The sequence below is a fragment of the Panthera onca genome, chromosome F1, assembly GCF_046562875.1.
Source record: "Panthera onca isolate mPanOnc1 chromosome F1, mPanOnc1 haplotype 2, whole genome shotgun sequence".
In the NCBI taxonomy this organism is placed as follows: Eukaryota; Metazoa; Chordata; class Mammalia; order Carnivora; family Felidae; genus Panthera; species Panthera onca.
Window position 1 is genome coordinate 26,181,386 of NC_138355.1, and position 14,470 is coordinate 26,195,855.

Below are 14,470 nucleotides of genomic sequence, written 5' to 3' on the forward strand. Positions count from 1 at the left end.
TTGATCTTCTGGATAACTTGCTGCAGCTTTTACATCAGCATTTGCTGCTTTTTCTTGGACTTTTATGTTACAGAGACAGCTTCTTTCCTTAAACCTCATGAACCGATCTCTGCTAGCTTTAAACTTTTCTTTTGCAGCTTCCTCACCTCTCTGTATTCATAGAAGTGAAAACAGAATGTGTCTCTGGACTGGAATTTGGCTTAAGGGAATGCTATGGCTGTTTGATCTTCTGTCCAGACTGTTAAAACTTTCTCCGTATCAGCATTTGGGTTGTTTTGCTTTCTTATAATATGTGTGTTGACTGAGGTAGCATTTCTAATTACCTTCAAAGACTTTCCCTTTGAATTCACAACTTGGCTAACTGTTTGGTGCAAGAGGCCTAGCTTTCAGCCTGTCTCAGCTTTTTGACTAAGCTTATTTGTAGCTTTTGATTTCAAGTGAGAGACATATGACACTTCCTTTCACTTGAACGCTTAGAGGCCATTATTGGGTTATTAATTGGCCTATATCAATATTGTTGTGTCTTAGGGAATAGGGAGGCCCAAGAAGAAGAAAGATGGAGGAATGACCATCAGTGGGGCAGTCAGAACGCATACAACATTTATCAATCAAGTTGCCCAACTTATATGGGCATGGTTCATGATGCCGCAGAACAATTACAATAGCAACATCAAAGAAAACCATAACAGGGGTCCTGAGTGGCACAGTCACTTAAGTGTCTGACTTCTCTTTGCCCCTCCCCCATTCGTGCTCTGTCTCTGTCTCTCTCTCTCTCTCAAAAATAAACATTAAAAAATAATTTTTTGAAAAGATCACATAACAAAATAATAACAAAAAAGTTTGAAATATTGGGAGAATAACCAAAATGTGACACAGAGACACATGATGAGCAAATACTGTTAGAAAAATGGTGCTGAGGGGTGCCTGGGTGGCTCAGTTGGTTGAACTTGCGACTCTTAATTTTGGTGCAGGTCATGATCTCATGGTGGGTGAGTTCAAGCCCCGCGTCTGGCTCTGCAGTCAGTGTGAAGCCTGCTTGGGATGCTCTGTCCTCCCCCCCCTCCCCCCCCACCCCTCACCTGCTCACACTCTCTCTCAAAAATAAATAAATATTAAAAAAATAAAAGAAGAGAAAAGAAAAATGGTCCTGATAGACTTGCTCAGTGCAGGGTTGCCACAAACTTTCAACTTGTAAAAAGTGCAATGTCTGTGAACCACAATAAAGTGACGTGCAGTACAACAAGGTATGCCTTTATTTCGCTTCACTGGCTGATATCTTTGTTGTTTATAATTAGATCCAAGTAGCAGTTCCCTGGTTACTTCCTCTGTCTATAAAGAAATAAAGTTGCTATCCAGTCCAGGCAATAACTTGTCAGACATTCTGCTTTTAGTTTAGAGCCTCCAATCAAATATCTGGGTAGTTGAAGTTTCCCATCACAACTGTTTTGTGCCTCTTGCCAGCATTGTAAACTAAATTAGGAACACATCATCCATTTCTTCCAGACTATCCATTTGGACTGATAGTCTGTTGATACCAATTTTATCAACAAAACAATATATTTTCCTCTCATTTAATCCTTATTTGAATGTCTTCATCATCCTTTACCACCTAGGTTCATGGGTTTTCACACAAATAATAAGTGATATTTCTTTACCTCCCTTCCTTACAGATATTTCTTTGGAATTCTACCAACTTCGAGTAATTAATATGAGATGGTATTTACCATTTTATTCTCAAATTCCCATGCTGTGTACTGGTATCATACAACTATGAGACCCTTGAGAGTATCATTTTGGGAAGTTTTCCCAATTGTTTTCTTATAGGAGTCTCATGGCTCCTTCTGAACTATTATTCTTTTTCCCATGACATGACTGAAGACCTTTCTGGCAACTAGTTTCATGGTTTTACATGAGCATTGCTTCACCCCCCACCCCCCCCTTCCATATTCAAGTTAAAGACTGCCTAATGGTTTTGAAGACTTTCTTCCCTCCTAATGAGATGTCCTCCAGCCCTACCCAAAGGCCATCACTGTGGCAAGTAAAGGCATCAAACAGAACATGGCATCCCATTTACTGATCATCTCTTCATAGTAGATCTCTCACTTCTCCAGGCTTTTCACTTTGCCAAAGTACTAACCATTGAGGCGAAGAGGCATAAAAACCACACTTGTGCTCCTGGGTCTCTTAGTCTCTAGGCTGTGACTTCTTAGATACAAATGATGCTCCTTTTATCTTCTAGCAATGTGACTCATTCCTAAGAGGATCCAAGGACTGAATCATGGGCTAGTGGGGATTTGTATGTTTCAGTAGACTATGATATTCCAGAATGAGTCACCAGAAAGATGGACAAGAAGTATGCCTGACCAATCTTATCTTCATAGGACCCTTAATACCCTCAACAAGGAGAGGTGACCATTCCCCACCCTTTCCTTCCCGGGGCAGTAGCTTCCTTTATTCCTGTGGTATTTGGGTACCTTCTGGATGTAACTCCTTGATGTGCCACATGCATAAAGATAGCAATTGGCAGTATGCCTAGAGGTAACTGTGTTGTGGGTGCTGTACAATGTGGCAGGGATAAATGTAGCACATGATTTTTTCATGTTTCTTTTTAAAAGATCATCCTATCCACTCTTCTCAATTTTTGTGATAAGCTTCAAATCCTGAGCTTTCTTCTTTCCTTTTGGGGCATATTCTTCCACAGTGAGCTATTCTCTTTCATATCACCTTCAGTGTCTAGTGTAGTGCTCTAGATAAGTTGGTACTTGATAGAGATTTCTTAAGTTAATCATTTCCTATAAGATCCCACTAACTATATGAGCAAATATTGTGGAAGTCATTTTTTGAATGGTAATTTGCAGTTGCTGAATTATTGGTTCTGACTTGCTGTACTACATTTCCTTAGCGAATTGCAGATATTCAAGCAGTAAGATACATGGCCAAGTTCTAAACAATATGGTTGCTTTTTTGTGTGTCCTTCATCATTAACCTTTGCTGGCTTCATTAATAAGCCCCAAGTCCAGCCTCTCTTCTGCTATTAAGAAAATGAAAATTTCTCCCTAAGAAATGGCATTGATGGTTTGGTGATTAAAGTTGCACTGATCTGGGGCCTATATTAATTTCAAAGAGCTACCATTTTGGAAATTGAATTTATGTCTGAACCAAAACACTAATGAAGCTTAGATGTAATCTCCTCTTTTCCTTTATTCTTTCAGGACAAACCCGTTGTTTTTCCACGTGTTGGCCAATACAGGCTTCCCACAGAACTCATTCTGATCTAATTTTGTAACTGAGAATATCAGTCTTGCTAGCTGCAGAAAGATTCCTTACAGACATCTAAATCAAAATGTCTCGACTTGGGGGTCAGGGAATTTGAATTGGCAGGGTTTTATGTCTATATACATTTTTCTGGAACCCCAGACTTTCAACATATTAAAGGGGCTTCCAAAAAGCTGAACCATTTTTCTAGACAGATTACACGAAAAAGTATCACTTTCTCTCCAAAATAAACAAAACACATAGTGCTCATTCTCATTGATGTTCTTATCATTGCATGTTTCTTTTTCCTGTTCTGGGTTGAGGATTTTTCTGAAACATCATTGATTTTCAAGTCACATAGAGGTGCCTTTCTCAGATTTGATTTGACAAATCACAGGGGCTGACCGTTTTGATGATGCACAGAGTTCCAGAGTTTGAGTGTGAGATGCTGCTGCCACCAGTCATTACCGTGGTTCTAAATGTGGACAGTCAGGCGTATCAGTACAGCATCCAGGAGAAATGGGATTCTTTTAAAAATGGCAGCTCCTGGGGCGCCTGGGTGGCTCGGTCGGTTAAGCGTCCGACTTCGGCTCAGGTCATGATCTCGCGGTCCGTGAGTTCGAGCCCCGCGTCAGGCTCTGTGCTGACTGCCCAGAGCCTGGAGCCTGTTTCAGATTCTGTGTCTCCCTCTCTCTCTGCCCCTCCTCTGTTCATGCTCTGTCTCTCTCTGTCTCAAGAATAAATAAACGTTAAAAAAATAAAAATTAAAAAAATGGCAGCTCTTAGGTTTTTTTTTTTTGTTTTTTTTTGTTTTTTTTGTTTTACTGCTCTTATGCTAATATTGAAGTCTACCCATGAAATACAAAGATTTCCTCAAATAGGTGATGAAATTCAAGGCTTCAGTCTATTTCATTTGTGTTCTTCCTGCTATGCTACAGATTTGCTCCAAAGGTAAGTGTTTTTGTATTTTATAACCTACAAAATGCATCTCATCTTTTCAACTGAAAACAGCTAAATGGACGAAAGAAAGCATAGCTTAAATGTGCACAGGAAGTGGAAAGATATAGTAATTACTATGTTCTCTTTCTGATAGTTTACCATTGTATTTTTTAAATAAATTCTTTATATGTTTATTTTTGAGAGAGAGAGAGAGAGAGAGAGAGAGAGAGAGAGGGGTGGGGGGGGGACGGGCAGAGAGAGAGACACAGAACCTGAAGCAGGCTCCAGGCTCTGAGCTGTCAGCACACAGACCAACGCAGGGCTTGAACTCACAAATCACGAGATCATGACCTGAGCTGAAGTTGGATGGTTAACCAACTGAGCCACCCAGGTGCCCCTTTTTAAATTTTTATTTATTTATTTATTTATTTATTTACTTATTTATTTACTTTTTATTATTGTATTTCATGGCCTATATAGCTTTCGTTATGAGCTGTATTGGCTGCCTGAGAAATTGTTTTACAGGTCAGCAATTTTTATGTATTTGAGTCATTGATAACTCAGGGACTTCAAGAAACTAAGTGTTACCACTTAATTTGTTTTTTTTTTAATTAATTTTTATTGTTTATTTATTTTATTTGTTTTTTTTAAACTACTGACTTTATTATGTACTATACATTGTCTAAATACAGTTTCTGTCATTGGGCTATGAGCTGTGGGAAGATAAGTCAAGGTCATTTCTCTGCCTTAACATCACCTATCTTTGATCTGTCTTCATATCCTCCCTCATGGTTTAAAACTTCCCTCTTCTCCTGAGAACTCTGAATGTCCCTCCTGTGAGAGACTCACCTGCCCTCTGCACTTCCCTGTGAGAGTAACTGATCCTGTGAACCCAACTCGTAACCTCAAACACTTCAATTACAGACTTGTCCATCATCACTTACAATACTATACATCTTCCCAGGTCCTAGAGACACAGTTTATAATGAAATGGATACCTTTATGCAACTCATTAGGGGAGACCAGACCCTAATTCAGTGTGAGGTCAGAAAGCTGCAGATGGCTGCAGAATTTACCACAAATTAGAGCAAATACGATCTCCTCCACCTCCCAGTGGCTGCCTTGTTCCTCAAGCCCAATTACAGGTGCATCTCTGAGAATGTTGCAGGAACATGACACCAGACACCAATCTGTGTTACCCTCTAGCATGAGACATAGGGAAACACTTCTAAATGGTTTTTAGTAACCAGAATAAAGTAACTGGTATTGTTAAGATGTATGTGTTAAGCCACTCTCCCATCTGAATTCAGGAGGTCCATGGAATCTCTCTCAGATTCTTTAAATAAAAGTGTTGACATCTTAGGTGTTTACCTTGCTTAATTTAGAACAAGGCTTGTTAGAGCTGAGAGGGAAAAGGCTGCCAAAGAGTTTCAATTGGCTTTAGTTTACTGGTCTCAATTTCTTTTCTTTTTTTAAAATTTTTAAAAAATGTTTATTTTTTGAGACAGAGAGAGACACAGCATGAGCAGGGAAGGGGCAGAGAGAGAGGAAGACACAGAATGTGAAGCAGGCTCCAGGCTCTGAGCTGTCAGCACAGAGCCCGACGCGGGGCTCAAACTCACAAACTGTGAGATCGTGACCTGAGCCGAAGTCGGACGCTTAACCGACTGAGCCACCCAGGTGCCCCTACTGGGCTCAATTTCTTGTCTCCTTTCTTTTTCCTTCTTGTATTTGCCAACCCCAGTCATTTGGGTATTGTTCTAAGTGATGTCCAGAGTCAGTATAATGTCTAGGAAGTTTTCCCATAATGTGAACCAGAAAATAATTGGCACATAAGAAAGGGTAGATAGAAGTGGGTCCTTTTCTGTTGTATCTGTGTTTGCAGCATATTGCCCCTTTTATTTTTTAATGTTTTGTTTTTGAGAGGGGGAGGAGAGAGAGAGAGAGAGAGAGAGAGAGAGAGAGAGAGAGAGAGTCAGAGCGTGAGTGGGGGAGTGGCAGAGAGAGAGAGGGAGACACAGAATCCGAAGCAGGCTCCAGGCTCTGAGCTTTCAGCACAGAACCCGACACAGGGTTCAAACTCACAAACGGTAAGCCACCCAGGCTCCCCATCATATTGCCCCTTTTAACCAGTTAGATGTAGGAAGTCAGTTCATGCAACCTTCAAGCAGAATGAGTGATGACATGTTCATGGTTTTTCTGTACCTTTTCCATCCAGAAATAGAGGGGGCATTCTCACAAATATTATCCATTTTGTGTATTAATTAAGAATATAGAATATACCTAAGCAATTTACTCACAGAACTAATAAGAACAATTTTTTTTAAATTATACAAATGTTTAGTTTAAATTTTTTGCCAAATGCTTGCTTTAATGAGTAAGTTAATATCAATCATATTATTGTTGAAAGGTTTTAAGACAATGGTAGTCCTCTCCCTAGCCCCTAAATAAAATAAATTAGGGTATTTGAGTTTACACTAATTAAGATCCTATATACTTACAAGTGTTTTCCTCAGAAAACCATTTAAATGCAGTACATTATAAGTTGTTTTCTTCCCTGTACTTTTAAGCCACTTGCCGCTGAGTGGTGTGGGGGAAGTTTGTGATATTACATGATCTGAAGAATTTTAAAAGTTCCAAGTCACTATGAGGCCTGTAAGAGTAATTTGGGAGGAATCTATTCACTGTAATGCTTCCTTGTTATCATTCACATCTGTCCCTGCATCCCACCTCTTGACATCACTATTGTATAATTAACGCTCAAATGGTCACATTAATGTAAATGATTTTCTTCCAAGCACTAATTCTGAATTACCGTTTGCATACCGGGTATTTTCTCCTGAAGATCTTCTCAGAAACACTCCCAGAAGCAGACATTGGCCACTGAAAATTTTCATTTATTCAGCATTTCCCAAGTTCTATGTTAGAGTCTGGAGATACAAAGACGAATAAGATAAATCCCTAGCCACCAGAGGTTTACAGTCAAGTGTGGGAGACAAGAGTTCTAAATATGCCATAATAACAGTGGCCAGCACTTATTGAACATTGATCTTGGTAGATTTGGCGCTAAGCCAGTCAAAGCACAAAAAAGTTAAGTAGCTTGCCTAAAGTCCTTTGGATGTCAAGGGGCAAAAGTAAGGGACTTAAATCCCAGTAGCCATTTTTAAATAACGTGTGATATATGCATTTAAAAATGTGCCCAGGGGCGCCTGGGTGGCGCAGTCGGTTAAGCGTCCGACTTCAGCCAGGTCACGATCTCGCGGTCTGTGAGTTCGAGCCCCGCGTCAGGCTCTGGGCTGATGGCTCGGAGCCTGGAGCCTGTTTCCGATTCTGTGTCTCCCTCTCTCTCTGCCCCTCCCCCGTTCATGCTCTGTCTCTCTCTGTCCCAAAAATAAATAAAAAACGTTGAAAAAAAAAAAAATAAAAAAAAATAAAAATAAAAATGTGCCCAGAGAGCTTTTGTGAGTTACAAAAAGGAAGCTTTAAATTCTACCTAAAAAGGTCAGAGAGGGCTTCCTAGAGGAAGTAATATTAGAATTGAGACCAGCAGAAGGAGAAAGGAGGGGAAGGAGGTGTTATGGGCCAAGGAACCTCAGTGAGAAGAAGCATGCTCTGACGGGTTGGTGGGGGGGGGGGGGGTATGAATAAAGGAGAATCCTGGAGCTGATCACTTTCTGTCTTTCTGTTTATGTGGTTCTCTCTGCCTGAGATTTTTTTCTACCTTCATCTCTGCCATCAGTTATTTCCCTGGGAAATGTAACTCTCCTCTGTACTCAGAACCTTGTTATAACAGTTAGGTGGTCCCAGGGCAGTCTGCCTTGTACTGGGCGTGCTGTATCTCACCTCTGTCTCAGTACCAAATTGTGTTCTTTATAATTCTGTGGCTTCTCATACAGTTACATTTAATGGTAACCTACTACACATTTACTGAATATTGAATGATTGTTAATCAGGTCAAGAAAAGTAAAATTATTGGAAAAGTTGAATAAAAATAATCCATAATCCTTGTCAGATGGGATGGAGTCAATTTATTTCAGGAGTAAATAAGCCAGTAGATATCTGATAATGTAACCCACTCTGAGTAACTCGATTTGGTTGCTGCAGCTAACTTTAAAAAAGTTTTTTCTTAATTTTTAAATTTATTTATTTATTTGAGAGACAGAGCACAAGTAGGAGGAGGGGCAGAGAGAGAATAAGACACAGAATCCAAAGCAGGCTCCAGGCTCTGAGCTGTCAGCACAGAGCCCACTGCGGGGCTTGAACTCACAGACTGTGAGATCATGACCCCAGCCGAAGTTGGATGCTTAATGTAACTGACTGAGCCACCCAGGCACCCCTGTCGCAGCTAACTTTTACAGATACAGTTTATTAGCTGGCCACAGACAGTAGTCATGATTACTGGGGTGGTCACTGGGGTGAACCCTGAAATTCTCCCTCTAAAATTTCATTTATATTTGACATCTGGGGCCTCTCAGCACTCTGTCATTTCTCATTAGTGAAAAGAATGTTTTCACTTTAGAACTCCACCAGAATCCTTACATTTTTTAAGGAGAAAGCTTAACAGGATTTAAAAATACATTTATACTGACTTTGTTCTGTCAAAACAACCACTTGAAAGCTGAAAAATACGTTCAACATACTTTTGTATTTATATCCCAGTTTGAATTTCTGTTTCGGTTCAAAAGGAAAGATTTCATTTGATTTTATCAGAAAGAAAGAAAACAGAGAGAGATACAGATGGAGGGAAAAGAGGGGAGGAAGAAGGGAAAGAAAAAGGAAGGAAGGAAGGATGGAAAGAAGGAAGGAAAGAAGGAAGGAATCATAGTTATTTTGATATCATACAGATGTAACTGGAGAATTTTGGAGACATCCTGATCTTCTTATTCTCCATTACCTGTCACAGACAACCCCCCCACTAAAAAATTCTAACTCCAAAATGTCTTGTCTTGTCTTGTCCTCTTCCATGTCAGTGTCTGACTTCAAGCCTTTGTGAGCTTTTGCCAGGATCGTTACAGGTTGTAACGGATTTCCCTAACTTTGTTTTTGTGTGTACCCCAAACCATTCTTGACATGTTTGTGTAAATCAGAGCATGTCACTTCCCTGTTAGAAGTTCACCAAAGGCTCCCTGTTAACCTTATAACTGACTCCTGCCCACCTCTCTAGCCCCACCTCATGACCTTCTTTCCAGTTACCTTGAGCTTTTAGCTTTTGCCCGGACTGACTTGACAAACCTTTACGTGCCTGTCGAGTTTCAGTCCAAGCCTTACCTCTCTGTCAAGCTTCCCCAATTCCTTCAGGCTGGCTCAGATGCTCCTTACCACACTGCAGGAGCTTCGTATATGTTATACTACTTAGTTCTCCCAATAGCTGTTTAAAGTGGGTAGTCTGTGTCCCCTTGTTACAGGTAGGAAAAGTAAGGCCCAAGGAGCTTAAGTGATTTGCCTAAGGTCACACAGTAAGACACTAAGTGGCAAGTTGGGATTTGAACCCCATTCTTTGTGTTTCAAGAGGCTGAGCTCTCTCTGCTACACCTCCCTCTGTTGCTGTAGCTTCCCCTGACGCTGGTGTAGACTTTGTTATGGCATTCATCACAGGTACGTCTGCACTTACTGGGAACGTCAGCCCACCTTTCCTCTATCTCCAAGGATTAATGCAGTGTCTGACTCATGACAGGCAGTTAAGAAATATTTCTTGAGATAATGAGCGAACCAAACACTATCCAAACAATATACAAACTCTAACTGTCTGGGAGCAAATAATCTCACTTGATCTTTTCAGTGTGGTGGTATAGAGAAGCTGAAGAAGGTGAGACGTAGTGATGGTGACTTTTTGAAGTAGAAGGGCTTTTGGAGGACCTCCAGAACCATCTTAGGAAGGAGCTTTAAATCTGCTGCTGAAAGAAGTCAGGAATGAAGACCTACATGATTTTACTAGATTTTTGAATGTTTGTACTGCCTAGCATTTATTGCTTCCTTAGGTCAACTTACAATTATTCCTTGGGGTGCCCGCGTGGCTCAGTCGCTTAAGCGTCCAATTCTTGATTTCAGCTCAGGTCATGATCTTACAGTTCATGAGTTCAAGCTCTGCATCGGGCTCTCTGCTGTCGGCGCAGAGCCTGCTTTGGCTCCTCTGTCTCCCTCTCTCTCTGCCCCTCCACCTTCCCCCAAAATGTTTTTTTAAACATTAGAAAAAATTTTAAACCCAGTCCTTATAAAGAAATGTCCCTATGCAAGTAACAAAGGGGCACAGGAGGAATAGGAATCGGATGGAGAAGAGTCTCACAGTGTGGCTTCCTGTGAGTTTCTTTATTTGAAAATATTTTTGCGTTAACAGTTTACATTAACAGAAAATATTTTTATATTAAGGGTGGACTTTTGTTAACATGACTTGGGAGACTGAAGAATATCCCTAATCCCTGAAACCTGTAAAATGTTCACTTATTTAGAATAAGGGTCTTTGCAGATGTGATTAGGTTAAGGTTCTTGAGAGGAGGTGATTAAATGCAATCACATGTGTCCTTATTAGAGAGAGGCAGAGGGAGATCACACACCTACACACACACAAACAAGAAGTGTGGCCTTGATGACACCTTGATTTCATCTCAGTGACACGAATTTTAGAGTTCTGGCCTCTGTGATGGTGGGAGAATACGTTTCTATTATTGGAAGCAAATAATACGTTTCTATTATTTTTAAGTTTTTGGTAGTCTGTTACGGCAACCGCAGGAAACTAGTACATAGTGAGAGACAGCAGTCTGGGAATATGATAAATATGAGACCCCACAAACAGAGAGCTCCCTGGGGTGGCTCTTCATCCCACTTACTCCGGAGAGCTTTCTACTTTCACTTTCCAGGGGATCAAAAATAGAGAGTGTCTGCCTCTAGAACTGTACTCCCCAAATCTGTGAACACTCCAGTGATTTTTCTCTCCCATGATCCGCTGCTCCCAGTGTCCGTCACGGCTCAGGCAGTGCATATATCCATTCCTTTTGAGTGCATATGGCTTTCACTGCCTGGTGACGGAATCTTGGGAGCACAGCTATATTTGGATGAGGCCAGTTATAATTGGGCAAGCTCACGTTATTGAATTAGCTTAGCCTAAGTGTAACCTTTAAATAGATTCAACTCCCCTGTTTTTGTGTCTATCACAAGAGTAGGTTTGATTAGGAAATAGCTGTGATTCCTTCCAACTCTGAAATCCTATGTCTCTCTGGTTAGTCTGTGTTTGCTTTCAACCGTGAGCCTGTAGCCTTTCTCTCTGTGTAGCTTCTTCTCCTTCAAGACGCGAGCTGAGCTCTCTCTCAGCTACATAAGTTCCTAGAGAAGGAGGAATGTTTTTCTTTCTGGATCCCAGGTCCCAGTCAAAGCTTAAAAAACAACCTTAGCTCTTGACTAATTTGGAATCCTTGGATTCGGACTTTGCAATTTACCTACCTAGGCTTTCTCTGGTCCTAGGTACTTACATCTCACCCAGCATTTGTGAACAGAGCATGATCAGACCAGTCTGAATTCTTGCAAACTTCTCTTTTTCATGTTTTTTCTTTTAATACATTACCAGTGTGTTGCTTACTTTAGGCCTCAGTCGCAATCAGGTCAACATAGATTGTTTACCCTTTCATGGACCAGTGAGTTCTCAATGTCCCCACTTCTCACAATGTCGGGGAGGAGGCTGCTCTTAGACCCTCATCTCTGCATCATTATGACCAGCATTGGCTGGCGCTCACCAGAATACTTGGAACACATTTTTTTTGTAAACAAGTTTCGAGCACTTGCTCTAAGCCAGATATTTCATATAGTTGGTGTTCAAACTATACATTAGAATTAGTTTCGATTCTTATTAAAACAGGAATAAATAAAAATGAAAAATAGAAAATAAAGAATAGACAATAAATAAAAATAAAATATTGTCATTAAGAGGGCAAAATGGGGGCGCCTGGGTGGCTCAGTTGGTTGAGCGTCCAACTTTGGCTCAGATCATGATCTCACAGTTCGTGGGTTTGAGCACTGCATCAGGCTCTGTGCTGACAGCTCAGAGCCTGGAGCCTGCTTCGGTTTTTGTGTCTCCCTCTCTCTCTGCCCCTCCCCCACTCACGCTCTGTCTCCCTCTGTCTCAAAATAAATAAACATTAAAAAAAAAGGCAAAATGATCACACAAACAATAGAATCACATAAATGCTGTTGAAATGTTGATGTAAAGAGCCCTGGATACAAAAACCAATAGACCTTGATTCTGATGCTGAACAGGACACTTGCCATGAATGTGAATTTATGAGCATTAGTTTTCTTATGTGCCTGGTGGGTCTATGGAGACTCTACTTGGTGAAGCTCTTGTATGGGTTATGTAATGTAAATGTATGCAAATGTGCCCAATATTATCTCTGGTATATAGTGGGAGATTAGTACAAGATTCTTTAGTTGAAATAATACAAGAGAAGAAGATTTACAGGAAAGAGAGATCACAGGTATTTGAGGGGATCTAATGGGGCTTTGCAGAAGATATATTTAAGATAGGTCAGACTGGTGATTCCTCAGGGCAGGAACCTTCCAAATTACTTTTTTTATCCTTAGTATTGTGTACATAGACTGTGTTTAATATCCATTGAATTAATGGACTTCGAAGGATTGTTAGGATTCTGAAGGGTTGAAATGGACTTGGAGAAAGGGCATTCTAGGTAGAGGGACATGGGAAGGTACTGGTCATGGTGGCAGAACAATAGTCTAGTTTGACGGGAATGTAGGGAAGTAGTAGAAGTAAGAGTAAAATGTAAGCTGGGAATATTTCATGGGTATTGGAAGGGTTTTCAGTGTTAAACTTGGCAGTTTGTATTTAATTCAGTCTAGTTACTTTTGTTTTTTTTAAGTAGGCTTCATGCCCAATGTGGGGCTCAAACTCACGACCCTGAGATCATGAGTCACATGCTCTACCAACTGAACCAGCCAGGCATTTCCAGTCTAGTTACTTTTTAAAATTCCCCTGTGTAGGGGCACGTGGGTGACTCAGTTAAGTGTCTGACCTGATTTTGACTCAGGAAATGATCTCACGATTCAGTTCATGAGATCAAGCCCTGCATTGGACTCTGCCCTGATAGTCTGGAGCCTGCTTGGGATTCTCTCTCCCTCTCTCTTTGCCCCTGCCCCACTCTCTCTGTCTCTCAAAATAAAATAAAATAAAATAAAATAAAATAAAATAAACAAACAAATAAATAAAATTCCTCTATGTCCAAACAAATTTTGGACAGCATTTTTGTCATGTTTTCTGGGTTATTGAGAGTTTTCCATTGTAATTGCCATCTGATGTGTTTCTACTTTTGTTGGAAGGGTTTGGGCAGTCCTTGGCATGAATAAAGAGATGCCTTTTCTATATGCTAGAGAAAACAGATATAAAGAGACTGGTGCTAAGAAGGAATAGAGAGGCAGATAAGTTTTTCTTTGATTATGCCCAGACTCTGTCTTTCTTAAATCCTATACCAAACATTAATAGCTTTCAAGACTCTTGAAAGACAAATCATAAAATTCAAGTCAAAGAAGCCAAATATGCAAGAGGAAAGAATTCATGATTTTTGGATGAAATTGGCGATCTGTAGCCACCAATAAAGTAGTCAAGTGTATTTGAACCTATGATTTTCCATATGCTGGATTATTTGAAGGAATAATGCAAAAACAGTTTTAGGGTTTTGAAGCAGTGTTGTCCATATTTCATTTTATAATTAGGTATTGTATTTCAAATATTAGTATTCCTGAGGGAGGTGATACTAAGAGGCAGAATCACCTGGGAAGTGTATTGAGCTATCTGGAGAGAAGGGTGCTGAAGACAAACTTGACTGTGGTATTTCACTGACTTGCATATGACCTCAATTATAAGGTCATATGTACCATTAAGAAAAAAAGTGCTGCCAACGGTGTTTAACAATCATCCTGCATTACACCTGAATTGACCATCCTGGCTTATCATTGCTTTGACGTTTCTTGCATCTCTTCCGAGGTATCTGGCCCTTTTGCCTGCTTTCACTTGTACTGCTTGGCATGTGGTAGACAGTACTTTTCATGGATCTTTGTAACAAAATGCAACTCAACCTCCCCTATCTCTTGTTTAGATCCCATACAACCGTTAACTGTTGCTTTGCAATCAAAGAGGGAATTGTGGTTATTTTTCCAAAGTTAAATATTTATTCCATTAATGTTAAATTTATCCTGCAACCCCATTCGCCTGCCTTTCTATTTACACGATAGTTTTTGTTTTGATGTTGAATCAGTATAATCTTTTAAAGACATATAA

General features: G+C 40.2%; 1 protein-coding gene and 1 non-coding gene across 2 annotated transcripts in view; one reads left to right on the plus strand and one right to left on the minus strand.

The window, feature by feature from the left end:
• NIBAN1 (niban apoptosis regulator 1) overlaps window positions 1–14,470 on the plus strand; it is a 152,006-nt gene that overhangs the window by 29,365 nt on the left and 108,171 nt on the right. The window lies entirely within an intron of this gene.
• Window positions 13,065–13,137, minus strand: TRNAM-CAU (transfer RNA methionine (anticodon CAU)). The gene has a single exon. It is a non-coding gene; the product is annotated as a tRNA-Met (tRNA).